The sequence below is a fragment of the Crinia signifera genome, chromosome 12, assembly GCF_055691185.1.
Source record: "Crinia signifera chromosome 12, ASM5569118v1, whole genome shotgun sequence".
In the NCBI taxonomy this organism is placed as follows: domain Eukaryota; kingdom Metazoa; phylum Chordata; class Amphibia; order Anura; family Myobatrachidae; genus Crinia; species Crinia signifera.
The window spans coordinates 32,462,475-32,484,164 of record NC_139228.1 but is presented as its reverse complement, the minus strand read 5'-3'; positions in this window follow the sequence as shown (position 1 = coordinate 32,484,164).

Genomic DNA, 21,690 nt, shown 5'->3' with positions numbered 1-21,690 from the left:
CTCTTATATATCTCTTATATATCTCTTATATATCTCTTATGTATCTCTTATCTCTTATATATCTCTTATATATCTCTTATATATCTCTTATATATCTCTTATATATCTCTTATATATCTCTTATATATCTCTTATATATCTCTTATGTATCTCTTATGTATCTCTTATGTATCTCTTATGTATCTCTTATGTATCTCTTATGTATCTCTTATGTATCTCTTATATATCTTTTTTATATCTCTTATATATCTCTTATATATCTCCTATATCTCTTATATATCTCTTATGTATCTCTTATATATCTCTTATATATCTCTTATATATCTCTTATATATCTCCTATATCTCTTATATATCTCTTATATATCTCTTATATATCTCTTATATATCTCTTATGTATCTCTTATATATCTTTTTTGTGTCTCTTATGTATCTCTTTTATATCTCTTATGTATCTCTCCTATATCTCTCCTATATCTCTCCTATATCTCTTATATATCTCTTCTATATCTCTTATATATCTCTTATATATCTCTTATATATCTCTTATATATCTCTTATATATCTCTTATCTCTTATAGATCTCTTATAGATCTCTTATAGATCTCTTATAGATCTCTTATATATCTCTTATATATCTCTTATATATCTCTTATATATCTCTTATATATCTCTTATATATCTCCTATATCTCTTATATATCTCTTATATATCTCTTATATATCTCCTATATCTCTTATATATCTCTTATATATCTCCTATATCTCTTATATATCTCTTATATATCTCTTATATATCTCCTATATCTCTTATATATCTCTTATATATCTCTTATATATCTCTTATATATCTCCTATATCTCTTATATATCTCTTATTTATCTCTTATATATCTCTTATATATCTCTTATGTATCTTTTTTAGATCTCTTATATATCTCTTATATATCTCTTATATATCTCTTATGTATCTCTTATGTATCTCTTATATATCTTTTTTGTATCTCTTATGTATCTCTTATATATCTCTTATGTATCTCTTATATATCTCTTATATATCTCTTATATATCTCCTATATCTCTTATATATCTCTTATATATCTCTTATATATCTCTTATGTATCTCTTATCTCTTATATATCTCTTATATATCTCTTATATATCTCTTATCTCTTATATATCTCTTATATATCTCTTATATATCTCTTATATATCTCTTATATATCTCTTATGTATCTCTTATATATCTCTTATATATCTCTTATATATCTCCTATATCTCTTATATATCTATTATATATCTCTTATATATCTCTTATGTATCTCTTATCTCTTATATATCTCTTATATATCTCTTATATATCTCTTATCTCTTATATATCTCTTATATATCTCTTATATATCTCTTATATATCTCTTATGTATCTCTTATATATCTCTTATGTATCTCTTATATATCTCTTATATATCTCTTATATATCTCCTATATCTCTTATATATCTCTTATATATCTCTTATTTATCTCTTATATATCTCTTATATATCTCTTATGTATCTTTTTTATATCTCTTATATATCTCTTATATATCTCTTATATATCTCTTATATATCTCTTATATATCTCTTATGTATCTCTTATGTATCTCTTATGTATCTCTTATATATCTTTTTTATATCTCTTATATATCTCTTATATATCTCCTATATCTCTTATATATCTCTTATATATCTCTTATATATCTCTTATATATCTCTTATATATCTCTTATATATCTCTTATATATCTCTTATATATCTCTTATATATCTCTTATCTCTTATATATCTCTTATATATCTCCTATATCTCTTATATATCTCTTATATATCTCTTATATATCTCTTATATATCTCTTATATATCTCTTATATATCTCTTATATATCTCCTATATCTCTTATATATCTCTTATATTTCCTATATCTCTTATATATCTCTTATATATCTCTATATCTCTTATATATCTCTTATATATCTCTTATATATCTCTTATATATCTCTTATCTCTTATATATCTCTTATATATCTCTTATATATCTCTTATATATCTCTTATATATCTCTTATCTCTTATATATCTCTTATATATCTCTTATATATCTCTTATATATCTCCTATATATCTCTTATCTCCTATATATCTCTTATATATCTCTTATGTATCTCTTATATATCTCTTATATCTCTCCTATATCTCCTATATCTCTTATGTATCTCTTATATATCTCTTATATATCTCTTATATATCTCTTATATATCTATTATATATCTCTTATATATCTCTTATGTATCTCTTATGTATCTCTTATGTATCTCTTATATATCTCTTATGTATCTCTTATGTATCTCTTATGTATCTCTTATGTATCTCTTATATATCTTTTTTATATCTCTTATATATCTCTTATTTATCTCTTATATATCTCTTATATATCTCTTATGTATCTTTTTTATATCTCTTATATATCTCTTATATATCTCTTATATATCTCTTATATATCTCTTATGTATCTCTTATGTATCTCTTATGTATCTCTTATGTATCTCTTATGTATCTCTTATGTATCTCTTATGTATCTCTTATATATCTCTTATATATCTCTTATATATCTCTTATATATCTCTTATATATCTCTTATATATCTCTTATATATCTCCTATATATCTCCTATATCTCTTATATATCTCTTATATATCTCTTATATATCTCTTATGTATCTCTTATCTCTTATATATCTCTTATATATCTCTTATATATCTCTTATCTCTTATATATCTCTTATATATCTCTTATATATCTCTTATATATCTCTTATATATCTTTTATGTATCTCTTATATATCTCTTATATATCTCTTATATATCTCTTATATATCTCTTATATATCTCTTATATATCTCTTATATATCTCCTATATCTCTTATATATCTCTTATATATCTCTTATATATCTCTTATATATCTCTTATGTATCTCTTATATATCTCTTATGTATCTCTTATATATCTCTTATATATCTCTTATATATCTCTTATATATCTCTTATATATCTCTTATGTATCTCTTATCTCTTATATATCTCTTATATATCTCTTATATATCTCTTATATATCTCTTATATATCTCTTATATATCTCTTATATATCTCTTATATATCTCTTATGTATCTCTTATGTATCTCTTATGTATCTCTTATGTATCTCTTATGTATCTCTTATGTATCTCTTATGTATCTCTTATATATCTTTTTTATATCTCTTATATATCTCTTATATATCTCCTATATATCTTATATATCTCTTATGTATCTCTTATATATCTCTTATATATCTCTTATATATCTCCTATATCTCTTATATATCTCTTATATATCTCTTATATATCTCTTATATATCTCTTATGTATCTCTTATATATCTTTTTTGTATCTCTTATGTATCTCTTATATATCTCTTATGTATCTCTCCTATATCTCTCCTATATCTCTCCTATATCTCTTATATATCTCTTATATATCTCCTATATCTCTTATATATCTCTTATATATCTCTTATATATCTCTTATCTCTTATAGATCTCTTATAGATCTCTTATAGATCTCTTATAGATCTCTTATAGATCTCTTATATATATCTTATATATCTCTTATATATCTCTTATATATCTATTATATATCTCTTATATATCTCTTATATATCTCCTATATCTCTTATATATCTCTTATATATCTCCTATATCTCTTATATATCTCTTATATATCTCCTATATCTCTTATATATCTCTTATATATCTCTTATATATCTCTTATATATCTCCTATATCTCTTATATATCTCTTATATATCTCTTATATATCTCTTATATATCTCCTATATCTCTTATATATCTCTTATTTATCTCTTATATATCTCTTATATATCTCTTATGTATCTTTTTTAGATCTCTTATATATCTCTTATATATCTCTTATATATCTCTTATGTATCTCTTATGTATCTCTTATATATCTTTTTTGTATCTCTTATGTATCTCTTATATATCTCTTATGTATCTCTTATATATCTCTTATATATCTCTTATATATCTCCTATATCTCTTATATATCTCTTATATATCTCTTATATATCTCTTATGTATCTCTTATCTCTTATATATCTCTTATATATCTCTTATATATCTCTTATCTCTTATATATCTCTTATATATCTCTTATATATCTCTTATATATCTCTTATGTATCTCTTATATATCTCTTATGTATCTCTTATATATCTCTTATATATCTCTTATATATCTCCTATATCTCTTATATATCTCTTATATATCTCTTATTTATCTCTTATATATCTCTTATATATCTCTTATGTATCTTTTTTATATCTCTTATATATCTCTTATATATCTCTTATATATCTCTTATATATCTCTTATATATCTCTTATGTATCTCTTATGTATCTCTTATGTATCTCTTATATATCTTTTTTATATCTCTTATATATCTCTTATATATCTCCTATATCTCTTATATATCTCTTATATATCTCTTATATATCTCTTATATATCTCTTATATATCTCTTATATATCTCTTATATATCTCTTATATATCTCTTATCTCTTATATATCTCTTATATATCTCCTATATCTCTTATATATCTCTTATATATCTCTTATATATCTCTTATATATCTCTTATATATCTCTTATATATCTCTTATATATCTCCTATATCTCTTATATATCTCTTATATTTCCTATATCTCTTATATATCTCTTATATATCTCTATATCTCTTATATATCTCTTATATATCTCTTATATATCTCTTATATATCTCTTATCTCTTATATATCTCTTATATATCTCTTATATATCTCTTATATATCTCTTATATATCTCTTATCTCTTATATATCTCTTATATATCTCCTATATATCTCTTATATATCTCTTATATATCTCTTATATATCTCTTATATATCTCTTATATATCTCCTATATATCTCTTATCTCCTATATATCTCTTATATATCTCTTATGTATCTCTTATATATCTCTTATATCTCTTATATATCTCTTATATATCTCTTATATATCTCTTATATATCTCTTATATATCTCTTATATATCTCTTATCTCTTATATATCTCCTATATCTCCTATATCTCTTATATATCTCTTATATATCTCTTATATATCTCTTATATATCTCTTATCTCTTATATATCTCTTATATATCTCCTATATCTCTTATATATCTCTTATATATCTCTTATATATCTCTTATATATCTCTTATATATCTCTTATCTCTTATATATCTCTTATATATCTCCTATATCTCTTATTATCTCTTATATATCTCTTATATATCTCTATCTCTTATATATCTTATATATCTCCTATATATCTCCTATATATCTCTTATATATCTCCTATATATCTCTTATGTATATCTTATATATATCTCTTATGTATCTCTTATGTATCTCTTATATATCTCTTATATATCTCTTATATATCTCTTATATATCTCTTATCGCTTATATATCTCTTATATATCTCTTATGTATCTCTTATGTATCTCTTATGTATCTCTTATGTATCTCTTATATATCTCTTATATATCTCTTATATATCTCTTATATATCTCTTATATATCTCTTATATATCTCTTATATATCTCTTATATATATATATATATATATATATATATATATATATATATATATATATATATATATATATATATATATATATCTTATATATCTCTTATATATCTCTTATGTATCTCTTATGTATCTCTTATATATCTCTTATATATCTCTTATATATCTCTTATATATCTCTTATATATCTCTTATATATCTTTTTTATATCTCTTATATATCTCTTATGTATCTCTTATATATCTCTTATGTATCTCTTATGTATCTCTTATGTATCTCCTATATCTCTCCTATATCTCTCCTATATCTCTCATATATCTCTCATATATCTCTTATATATCTCTTATATATCTCCTATATCTCTTATATCTCTTATATATCTCTTATATATCTCTTATATATCTCTTATAGATCTCTTATAGATCTCTTATAGATCTCTTATAGATCTCTTATATATCTCTTATATATCTCTTATATATCTCTTATATATCTCTTATATATCTCTTATATATCTCTTATATATCTCCTATATCTCATATATCTCTTATTTATCTCTTATATATCTCTTATATATCTCTTATGTATCTTTTTTATATCTCTTATATATCTCTTATATATCTCTTATATATCTCTTATATATCTCTTATGTATCTCTTATGTATCTCTTATATATCTTTTTTGTATCTCTTATGTATCTCTTATATATCTCTTATGTATCTCTTATATATCTCTTATATATCTCTTATATATCTCTTATATATCTCTTATATATCTCCTATATCTCTTATATATCTCTTATATATCTCTTATGTATCTCTTATGTATCTCTTATATATCTCCTATATCTCTTATATATCTCTTATATATCTCTTATATATCTCTTATGTATCTCTTATGTATCTCTTATGTATCTCTTATATATCTCTTATATATCTCTTATATATCTCTTATATATCTCTTATGGATCTCTTATCTCTTATCTCTTATATATCTCTTATATATCTCTTATATATCTCTTATATATCTCTTATATATCTCTTATGTATCTCTTATGTATCTCTTATATATCTCTTATATATCTCTTATGTATCTCTTATGTATCTCTTATGTATCTCTTATCTCTTATATATCTCTTATATATCTCCTATATCTCTTATATATCTCTTATATATCTCTTATATATCTCTTATATATCTCTTATATATCTCTTATATATCTCTTATATATCTCCTATATCTCTTATATATCTCTTATATTTCCTATATCTCTTATATATCTCTTATATATCTCTATATCCCTTATATATCTCTTATATATCTCTTATATATCTCTTATATATCTCTTATCTCTTATATATCTCTTATATATCTCTTATATATCTCTTATATATCTCTTATATATCTCTTATCTCTTATATATCTCTTATATATCTCCTATATATCTCTTATATATCTCTTATATATCTCTTATATATCTCTTATATATCTCTTATATATCTCCTATATATCTCTTATCTCCTATATATCTCTTATATATCTCTTATGTATCTCTTATATATCTCTTATATCTCCTATATCTCTTATATATCTCTTATATATCTCTTATATATCTCTTATATATCTCTTATATATCTCTTATCTCTTATATATCTCCTATATCTCCTATATCTCTTATATATCTCTTATATATCTCTTATATATCTCTTATATATCTCTTATATATCTCTTATCTCTTATATATCTCTTATATATCTCCTATATCTCTTATATATCTCTTATATATCTCTTATATATCTCTTATATATCTCTTATATATCTCTTATCTCTTATATATCTCTTATATATCTCCTATATCTCTTATTATCTCTTATATATCTCTTATATATCTCTATCTCTTATATATCTTATATATCTCCTATATATCTCCTATATATCTCTTATATATCTCCTATATATCTCTTATGTATATCTTATATATATCTCTTATATATCTCTTATGTATCTCTTATATATCTCTTATATATCTCTTATATATCTCTTATATATCTCTTATCGCTTATATATCTCTTATATATCTCTTATGTATCTCTTATGTATCTCTTATGTATCTCTTATGTATCTCTTATATATCTCTTATATATCTCTTATATATCTCTTATATATCTCTTATATATCTCTTATATATCTCTTATATATCTCATATATATATATATATATATATATATATATATATATATATATATATATATATATATATATATATATATATATATATATATATATATATATATATATATATATATATATATATATATATATATCTTATATATCTCTTATATATCTCTTATGTATCTCTTATGTATCTCTTATATATCTCTTATATATCTCTTATATATCTCTTATATATCTCTTATATATCTCTTATATATCTTTTTTATATCTCTTATATATCTCTTATGTATCTCTTATGTATCTCTTATGTATCTCTTATGTATCTCTTATGTATCTCTTATGTATCTCTTATGTATCTCTTATATATCTTTTTTATATCTCTTATATATCTCTTATATATCTCTTATATATCTCTTATAGATCTCTTATAGATCTCTTATAGATCTCTTATAGATCTCTTATATATCTCTTATATATCTCTTATATATCTCTTATATATCTCTTATATATCTCTTATATATCTCCTATATCTCATATATCTCTTATTTATCTCTTATATATCTCTTATATATCTCTTATGTATCTTTTTTATATCTCTTATATATCTCTTATATATCTCTTATATATCTCTTATATATCTCTTATGTATCTCTTATGTATCTCTTATATATCTTTTTTGTATCTCTTATGTATCTCTTATATATCTCTTATGTATCTCTTATATATCTCTTATATATCTCTTATATATCTCTTATATATCTCTTATATATCTCTTATATATCTCCTATATCTCTTATATATCTCTTATATATCTCTTATGTATCTCTTATGTATCTCTTATATATCTCCTATATCTCTTATATATCTCTTATATATCTCTTATGTATCTCTTATGTATCTCTTATGTATCTCTTATGTATCTCTTATGTATCTCTTATATATCTCTTATATATCTCTTATATATCTCTTATGTATCTCTTATCTCTTATCTCTTATATATCTCTTATATATCTCTTATATATCTCTTATATATCTCTTATATATCTCTTATGTATCTCTTATGTATCTCTTATATATCTCTTATGTATCTCTTATGTATCTCTTATGTATCTCTTATCTCTTATATATCTCTTATATATCTCTTATATATCTCTTATATATCTCTTATATATCTCTTATATATCTCTTATATATCTCTTATATATCTCTTATGTATCTCTTATCTCTTATATATCTCTTATATATCTCTTATATATCTCTTATATATCTCTTATATATCTCTTATGTATCTCTTATATATCTCTTATGTATCTCTTATGTATCTCTTATGTATCTCTTATGTATCTCTTATGTATCTCCTATATCTCTCCTATATCTCTCCTATATCTCTCCTATATCTCCTATATCTCTTATGTATCTCTTATATATCTCTTATATATCTCTTATATATCTCTTATATATCTCTTATATATCTCTTATATATCTCTTATATATCTCTTATGTATCTCTTATGTATCTCTTATGTATCTCTTATGTATCTCTTATGTATCTCTTATGTATCTCTTATGTATCTTTTTTGTATCTCTTATATATCTCTTATATATCTCTTATGTATCTCTTATGTATCTCTTATGTATCTCTTATGTATCTCCTATATCTCTCCTATATCTCTCCTATATCTCCTATATCTCTTATGTATCTCTTATATATCTCTTATATATCTCTTATATATCTCTTATATATCTATTATATATCTCTTATATATCTCTTATGTATCTCTTATGTATCTCTTATGTATCTCTTATATATCTCTTATGTATCTCTTATGTATCTCTTATGTATCTCTTATGTATCTCTTATATATCTTTTTTATATCTCTTATATATCTCTTATTTATCTCTTATATATCTCTTATATATCTCTTATGTATCTTTTTTATATCTCTTATATATCTCTTATATATCTCTTATATATCTCTTATATATCTCTTATGTATCTCTTATGTATCTCTTATGTATCTCTTATGTATCTCTTATGTATCTCTTATGTATCTCTTATGTATCTCTTATATATCTCTTATATATCTCTTATATATCTCTTATATATCTCTTATATATCTCTTATATATCTCTTATATATCTCTTATATATCTCCTATATCTCTTATATATCTCTTATATATCTCTTATATATCTCTTATGTATCTCTTATCTCTTATATATCTCTTATATATCTCTTATATATCTCTTATCTCTTATATATCTCTTATATATCTCTTATATATCTCTTATATATCTCTTATATATCTTTTATGTATCTCTTATATATCTCTTATATATCTCTTATATATCTCTTATATATCTCTTATATATCTCTTATATATCTCTTATATATCTCCTATATCTCTTATATATCTCTTATATATCTCTTATATATCTCTTATATATCTCTTATGTATCTCTTATATATCTCTTATGTATCTCTTATATATCTCTTATATATCTCTTATATATCTCTTATATATCTCTTATATATCTCTTATGTATCTCTTATCTCTTATATATCTCTTATATATCTCTTATATATCTCTTATATATCTCTTATATATCTCTTATATATCTCTTATATATCTCTTATATATCTCTTATGTATCTCTTATGTATCTCTTATGTATCTCTTATGTATCTCTTATGTATCTCTTATGTATCTCTTATATATCTTTTTTATATCTCTTATATATCTCTTATATATCTCCTATATATCTTATATATCTCTTATGTATCTCTTATATATCTCTTATATATCTCTTATATATCTCCTATATCTCTTATATATCTCTTATATATCTCTTATATATCTCTTATATATCTCTTATGTATCTCTTATATATCTTTTTTGTATCTCTTATGTATCTCTTATATATCTCTTATGTATCTCTCCTATATCTCTCCTATATCTCTCCTATATCTCTTATATATCTCTTATATATCTCCTATATCTCTTATATATCTCTTATATATCTCTTATATATCTCTTATATATCTCTTATCTCTTATAGATCTCTTATAGATCTCTTATAGATCTCTTATAGATCTCTTATAGATCTCTTATATATATCTTATATATCTCTTATATATCTCTTATATATCTATTATATATCTCTTATATATCTCTTATATATCTCCTATATCTCTTATATATCTCTTATATATCTCCTATATCTCTTATATATCTCTTATATATCTCCTATATCTCTTATATATCTCTTATATATCTCTTATATATCTCTTATATATCTCCTATATCTCTTATATATCTCTTATATATCTCTTATATATCTCTTATATATCTCCTATATCTCTTATATATCTCTTATTTATCTCTTATATATCTCTTATATATCTCTTATGTATCTTTTTTAGATCTCTTATATATCTCTTATATATCTCTTATATATCTCTTATGTATCTCTTATGTATCTCTTATATATCTTTTTTGTATCTCTTATGTATCTCTTATATATCTCTTATGTATCTCTTATATATCTCTTATATATCTCTTATATATCTCCTATATCTCTTATATATCTCTTATATATCTCTTATATATCTCTTATGTATCTCTTATCTCTTATATATCTCTTATATATCTCTTATATATCTCTTATCTCTTATATATCTCTTATATATCTCTTATATATCTCTTATATATCTCTTATGTATCTCTTATATATCTCTTATGTATCTCTTATATATCTCTTATATATCTCTTATATATCTCCTATATCTCTTATATATCTCTTATATATCTCTTATTTATCTCTTATATATCTCTTATATATCTCTTATGTATCTTTTTTATATCTCTTATATATCTCTTATATATCTCTTATATATCTCTTATATATCTCTTATATATCTCTTATGTATCTCTTATGTATCTCTTATGTATCTCTTATATATCTTTTTTATATCTCTTATATATCTCTTATATATCTCCTATATCTCTTATATATCTCTTATATATCTCTTATATATCTCTTATATATCTCTTATATATCTCTTATATATCTCTTATATATCTCTTATATATCTCTTATATATCTCTTATCTCTTATATATCTCTTATATATCTCCTATATCTCTTATATATCTCTTATATATCTCTTATATATCTCTTATATATCTCTTATATATCTCTTATATATCTCCTATATCTCTTATATATCTCTTATATATCTCTTATATTTCCTATATCTCTTATATATCTCTTATATATCTCTATATCTCTTATATATCTCTTATATATCTCTTATATATCTCTTATATATCTCTTATCTCTTATATATCTCTTATATATCTCTTATATATCTCTTATATATCTCTTATATATCTCTTATCTCTTATATATCTCTTATATATCTCCTATATATCTCTTATATATCTCTTATATATCTCTTATATATCTCTTATATATCTCTTATATATCTCCTATATATCTCTTATCTCCTATATATCTCTTATATATCTCTTATGTATCTCTTATATATCTCTTATATCTCTTATATATCTCTTATATATCTCTTATATATCTCTTATATATCTCTTATATATCTCTTATATATCTCTTATCTCTTATATATCTCCTATATCTCCTATATCTCTTATATATCTCTTATATATCTCTTATATATCTCTTATATATCTCTTATATATCTCTTATCTCTTATATATCTCTTATATATCTCCTATATCTCTTATATATCTCTTATATATCTCTTATATATCTCTTATATATCTCTTATATATCTCTTATCTCTTATATATCTCTTATATATCTCCTATATCTCTTATTATCTCTTATATATCTCTTATATATCTCTATCTCTTATATATCTTATATATCTCCTATATATCTCCTATATATCTCTTATATATCTCCTATATATCTCTTATGTATATCTTATATATATCTCTTATGTATCTCTTATGTATCTCTTATATATCTCTTATATATCTCTTATATATCTCTTATATATCTCTTATCGCTTATATATCTCTTATATATCTCTTATGTATCTCTTATGTATCTCTTATGTATCTCTTATGTATCTCTTATATATCTCTTATATATCTCTTATATATCTCTTATATATCTCTTATATATCTCTTATATATCTCTTATATATCTCTTATATATATATATATATATATATATATATATATATATATATATATATATCTTATATATCTCTTATATATCTCTTATGTATCTCTTATGTATCTCTTATATATCTCTTATATATCTCTTATATATCTCTTATATATCTCTTATATATCTCTTATATATCTTTTTTATATCTCTTATATATCTCTTATGTATCTCTTATATATCTCTTATGTATCTCTTATGTATCTCTTATGTATCTCCTATATCTCTCCTATATCTCTCCTATATCTCTCATATATCTCTCATATATCTCTTATATATCTCTTATATATCTCCTATATCTCTTATATCTCTTATATATCTCTTATATATCTCTTATATATCTCTTATAGATCTCTTATAGATCTCTTATAGATCTCTTATAGATCTCTTATATATCTCTTATATATCTCTTATATATCTCTTATATATCTCTTATATATCTCTTATATATCTCTTATATATCTCCTATATCTCATATATCTCTTATTTATCTCTTATATATCTCTTATATATCTCTTATGTATCTTTTTTATATCTCTTATATATCTCTTATATATCTCTTATATATCTCTTATATATCTCTTATGTATCTCTTATGTATCTCTTATATATCTTTTTTGTATCTCTTATGTATCTCTTATATATCTCTTATGTATCTCTTATATATCTCTTATATATCTCTTATATATCTCTTATATATCTCTTATATATCTCTTATATATCTCCTATATCTCTTATATATCTCTTATATATCTCTTATGTATCTCTTATGTATCTCTTATATATCTCCTATATCTCTTATATATCTCTTATATATCTCTTATATATCTCTTATGTATCTCTTATGTATCTCTTATGTATCTCTTATATATCTCTTATATATCTCTTATATATCTCTTATATATCTCTTATGGATCTCTTATCTCTTATCTCTTATATATCTCTTATATATCTCTTATATATCTCTTATATATCTCTTATATATCTCTTATGTATCTCTTATGTATCTCTTATATATCTCTTATATATCTCTTATGTATCTCTTATGTATCTCTTATGTATCTCTTATCTCTTATATATCTCTTATATATCTCTTATATATCTCTTATATATCTCCTATATCTCTTATATATCTCTTATATATCTCTTATTTATCTCTTATATATCTCTTATATATCTCTTATGTATCTTTTTTATATCTCTTATATATCTCTTATATATCTCTTATATATCTCTTATATATCTCTTATATATCTCTTATGTATCTCTTATGTATCTCTTATGTATCTCTTATATATCTTTTTTATATCTCTTATATATCTCTTATATATCTCCTATATCTCTTATATATCTCTTATATATCTCTTATATATCTCTTATATATCTCTTATATATCTCTTATATATCTCTTATATATCTCTTATATATCTCTTATATATCTCTTATCTCTTATATATCTCTTATATATCTCCTATATCTCTTATATATCTCTTATATATCTCTTATATATCTCTTATATATCTCTTATATATCTCTTATATATCTCTTATATATCTCTTATATATCTCCTATATCTCTTATATATCTCTTATATTTCCTATATCTCTTATATATCTCTTATATATCTCTATATCTCTTATATATCTCTTATATATCTCTTATATATCTCTTATATATCTCTTATCTCTTATATATCTCTTATATATCTCTTATATATCTCTTATATATCTCTTATATATCTCTTATCTCTTATATATCTCTTATATATCTCCTATATATCTCTTATATATCTCTTATATATCTCTTATATATCTCTTATATATCTCTTATATATCTCCTATATATCTCTTATCTCCTATATATCTCTTATATATCTCTTATGTATCTCTTATATATCTCTTATATCTCTTATATATCTCTTATATATCTCTTATATATCTCTTATATATCTCTTATATATCTCTTATATATCTCTTATCTCTTATATATCTCCTATATCTCCTATATCTCTTATATATCTCTTATATATCTCTTATATATCTCTTATATATCTCTTATATATCTCTTATCTCTTATATATCTCTTATATATCTCCTATATCTCTTATATATCTCTTATATATCTCTTATATATCTCTTATATATCTCTTATATATCTCTTATCTCTTATATATCTCTTATATATCTCCTATATCTCTTATTATCTCTTATATATCTCTTATATATCTCTATCTCTTATATATCTTATATATCTCCTATATATCTCCTATATATCTCTTATATATCTCCTATATATCTCTTATGTATATCTTATATATATCTCTTATATATCTCTTATGTATCTCTTATATATCTCTTATATATCTCTTATATATCTCTTATATATCTCTTATCGCTTATATATCTCTTATATATCTCTTATGTATCTCTTATGTATCTCTTATGTATCTCTTATGTATCTCTTATATATCTCTTATATATCTCTTATATATCTCTTATATATCTCTTATATATCTCTTATATATCTCTTATATATCTCTTATATATCTCTTATATATATATATATATATATATATATATATATATATATATATATATATATATATATATATATATATATATATATATATATATATATATATATATATATATATATCTTATATATCTCTTATATATCTCTTATGTATCTCTTATGTATCTCTTATATATCTCTTATATATCTCTTATATATCTCTTATATATCTCTTATATATCTCTTATATATCTTTTTTATATCTCTTATATATCTCTTATGTATCTCTTATATATCTCTTATGTATCTCTTATGTATCTCTTATGTATCTCTTATGTATCTCTTATATATCTTTTTTATATCTCTTATATATCTCTTATATATCTCTTATATATCTCTTATATATCTCTTATAGATCTCTTATAGATCTCTTATAGATCTCTTATATATCTCTTATATATCTCTTATATATCTCTTATATATCTCTTATATATCTCTTATATATCTCTTATATATCTCCTATATCTCATATATCTCTTATTTATCTCTTATATATCTCTTATATATCTCTTATGTATCTTTTTTATATCTCTTATATATCTCTTATATATCTCTTATATATCTCTTATATATCTCTTATGTATCTCTTATGTATCTCTTATATATCTTTTTTGTATCTCTTATGTATCTCTTATATATCTCTTATGTATCTCTTATATATCTCTTATATATCTCTTATATATCTCTTATATATCTCTTATATATCTCTTATATATCTCCTATATCTCTTATATATCTCTTATATATCTCTTATGTATCTCTTATGTATCTCTTATATATCTCCTATATCTCTTATATATCTCTTATATATCTCTTATATATCTCTTATGTATCTCTTATGTATCTCTTATGTATCTCTTATATATCTCTTATATATCTCTTATATATCTCTTATATATCTCTTATGTATCTCTTATCTCTTATCTCTTATATATCTCTTATATATCTCTTATATATCTCTTATATATCTCTTATATATCTCTTATGTATCTCTTATGTATCTCTTATATATCTCTTATATATCTCTTATGTATCTCTTATGTATCTCTTATGTATCTCTTATCTCTTATATATCTCTTATATATCTCTTATATATCTCTTATATATCTCTTATATATCTCTTATATATCTCTTATATATCTCTTATATATCTCTTATGTATCTCTTATCTCTTATATATCTCTTATATATCTCTTATATATCTCTTATATATCTCTTATATATCTCTTATGTATCTCTTATATATCTCTTATGTATCTCTTATGTATCTCTTATGTATCTCTTATGTATCTCTTATGTATCTCCTATATCTCTCCTATATCTCTCCTATATCTCTCCTATATCTCCTATATCTCTTATGTATCTCTTATATATCTCTTATATATCTCTTATATATCTCTTATATATCTCTTATATATCTCTTATATATCTCTTATATATCTCTTATATATCTCTTATATATCTCTTATGTATCTCTTATGTATCTCTTATGTATCTCTTATATATCTCTTATGTATCTCTTATGTATCTCTTATGTATCTTTTTTGTATCTCTTATATATCTCTTATATATCTCTTATGTATCTCTTATGTATCTCTTATGTATCTCTTATGTATCTCCTATATCTCTCCTATATCTCTCCTATATCTCTCCTATATCTCCTATATCTCTTATGTATCTCTTATATATCTCTTATATATCTCTTATATATCTATTATATATCTCTTATATATCTCTTATGTATCTCTTATGTATCTCTTATGTATCTCTTATATATCTCTTATGTATCTCTTATGTATCTCTTATGTATCTCTTATGTATCTCTTATATATCTTTTTTATATCTCTTATATATCTCTTATTTATCTCTTATATATCTCTTATATATCTCTTATGTATCTTTTTTATATCTCTTATATATCTCTTATATATCTCTTATATATCTCTTATATATCTCTTATGTATCTCTTATGTATCTCTTATGTATCTCTTATGTATCTCTTATGTATCTCTTATGTATCTCTTATGTATCTCTTATATATCTCTTATATATCTCTTATATATCTCTTATATATCTCTTATATATCTCTTATATATCTCTTATATATCTCTTATATATCTCCTATATCTCTTATATATCTCTTATATATCTCTTATATATCTCTTATGTATCTCTTATCTCTTATATATCTCTTATATATCTCTTATATATCTCTTATCTCTTATATATCTCTTATATATCTCTTATATATCTCTTATATATCTCTTATATATCTTTTATGTATCTCTTATATATCTCTTATATATCTCTTATATATCTCTTATATATCTCTTATATATCTCTTATATATCTCTTATATATCTCTTATATATCTCCTATATCTCTTATATATCTCTTATATATCTCTTATATATCTCTTATATATCTCTTATGTATCTCTTATATATCTCTTATGTATCTCTTATATATCTCTTATATATCTCTTATATATCTCTTATATATCTCTTATATATCTCTTATGTATCTCTTATCTCTTATATATCTCTTATATATCTCTTATATATCTCTTATATATCTCTTATATATCTCTTATATATCTCTTATATATCTCTTATGTATCTCTTATGTATCTCTTATGTATCTCTTATGTATCTCTTATGTATCTCTTATGTATCTCTTATGTATCTCTTATGTATCTCTTATATATCTTTTTTATATCTCTTATATATCTCTTATATATCTCTTATATATCTCCTATATATCTTATATATCTCTTATGTATCTCTTATATATCTCTTATATATCTCTTATATATCTCCTATATCTCTTATATATCTCTTATATATCTCTTATATATCTCTTATATATCTCTTATGTATCTCTTATATATCTTTTTTGTATCTCTTATGTATCTCTTATATATCTCTTATGTATCTCTCCTATATCTCTCCTATATCTCTCCTATATCTCTTATATATCTCTTATATATCTCCTATATCTCTTATATATCTCTTATATATCTCTTATATATCTCTTATATATCTCTTATCTCTTATAGATCTCTTATAGATCTCTTATAGATCTCTTATAGATCTCTTATATATCTCTTATATATCTCTTATATATCTCTTATATATCTATTATATATCTCTTATATATCTCTTATATATCTCCTATATCTCTTATATATCTCTTATATATCTCCTATATCTCTTATATATCTCTTATATATCTCCTATATCTCTTATATATCTCTTATATATCTCTTATATATCTCTTATATATCTCCTATATCTCTTATATATCTCTTATATATCTCTTATATATCTCTTATATATCTCCTATATCTCTTATATATCTCTTATTTATCTCTTATATATCTCTTATATATCTCTTATGTATCTTTTTTAGATCTCTTATATATCTCTTATATATCTCTTATATATCTCTTATGTATCTCTTATGTATCTCTTATATATCTTTTTTGTATCTCTTATGTATCTCTTATATATCTCTTATGTATCTCTTATATATCTCTTATATATCTCTTATATATCTCCTATATCTCTTATATATCTCTTATATATCTCTTATATATCTCTTATGTATCTCTTATCTCTTATATATCTCTTATATATCTCTTATATATCTCTTATCTCTTATATATCTCTTATATATCTCTTATATATCTCTTATATATCTCTTATGTATCTCTTATATATCTCTTATGTATCTCTTATATATCTCTTATATATCTCTTATATATCTCCTATATCTCTTATATATCTCTTATATATCTCTTATTTATCTCTTATATATCTCTTATATATCTCTTATGTATCTTTTTTATATCTCTTATATATCTCTTATATATCTCTTATATATCTCTTATATATCTCTTATATATCTCTTATGTATCTCTTATGTATCTCTTATGTATCTCTTATATATCTTTTTTATATCTCTTATATATCTCTTATATATCTCCTATATCTCTTATATATCTCTTATATATCTCTTATATATCTCTTATATATCTCTTATATATCTCTTATATATCTCTTATATATCTCTTATATATCTCTTATATATCTCTTATCTCTTATATATCTCTTATATATCTCCTATATCTCTTATATATCTCTTATATATCTCTTATATATCTCTTATATATCTCTTATATATCTCTTATATATCTCTTATATATCTCCTATATCTCTTATATATCTCTTATATTTCCTATATCTCTTATATATCTCTTATATATCTCTATATCTCTTATATATCTCTTATATATCTCTTATATATCTCTTATATATCTCTTATCTCTTATATATCTCTTATATATCTCTTATATATCTCTTATATATCTCTTATATATCTCTTATCTCTTATATATCTCTTATATATCTCCTATATATCTCTTATATATCTCTTATATATCTCTTATATATCTCTTATATATCTCTTATATATCTCCTATATATCTCTTATCTCCTATATATCTCTTATATATCTCTTATGTATCTCTTATATATCTCTTATATCTCTTATATATCTCTTATATATCTCTTATATATCTCTTATATATCTCTTATATATCTCTTATCTCTTATATATCTCCTATATCTCCTATATCTCTTATATATCTCTTATATATCTCTTATATATCTCTTATATATCTCTTATATATCTCTTATCTCTTATATATCTCTTATATATCTCCTATATCTCTTATATATCTCTTATATATCTCTTATATATCTCTTATATATCTCTTATATATCTCTTATCTCTTATATATCTCTTATATATCTCCTATATCTCTTATTATCTCTTATATATCTCTTATATATCTCTATCTCTTATATATCTTATATATCTCCTATATATCTCCTATATATCTCTTATATATCTCCTATATATCTCTTATGTATATCTTATATATATCTCTTATGTATCTCTTATGTATCTCTTATATATCTCTTATATATCTCTTATATATCTCTTATATATCTCTTATCGCTTATATATCTCTTATATATCTCTTATGTATCTCTTATGTATCTCTTATGTATCTCTTATGTATCTCTTATATATCTCTTATATATCTCTTATATATCTCTTATATATCTCTTATATATCTCTTATATATCTCTTATATATCTCTTATATATATATATATATATATATATATATATATATATATATATATATATATATATATATATATATATATATATATATATATATATATATATATATATATATATCTTATATATCTCTTATATATCTCTTATGTATCTCTTATGTATCTCTTATATATCTCTTATATATCTCTTATATATCTCTTATATATCTCTTATATATCTCTTATATATCTCTTATATATCTTTTTTATATCTCTTATATATCTCTTATGTATCTCTTATATATCTCTTATGTATCTCTTATGTATCTCTTATGTATCTCCTATATCTCTCCTATATCTCTCCTATATCTCTCATATATCTCTCATATATCTCTCATATATCTCTTATATATCTCCTATATCTCTTATATCTCTTATATATCTCTTATATATCTCTTATATATCTCTTATAGATCTCTTATAGATCTCTTATAGATCTCTTATAGATCTCTTATATATCTCTTATATATCTCTTATATATCTCTTATATATCTCTTATATATCTCTTATATATCTCTTATATATCTCCTATATCTCATATATCTCTTATTTATCTCTTATATATCTCTTATATATCTCTTATGTATCTTTTTTATATCTCTTATATATCTCTTATATATCTCTTATATATCTCTTATATATCTCTTATGTATCTCTTATGTATCTCTTATATATCTTTTTTGTATCTCTTATGTATCTCTTATATATCTCTTATGTATCTCTTATATATCTCTTATATATCTCTTATATATCTCTTATATATCTCTTATATATCTCTTATATATCTCCTATATCTCTTATATATCTCTTATATATCTCTTATGTATCTCTTATGTATCTCTTATATATCT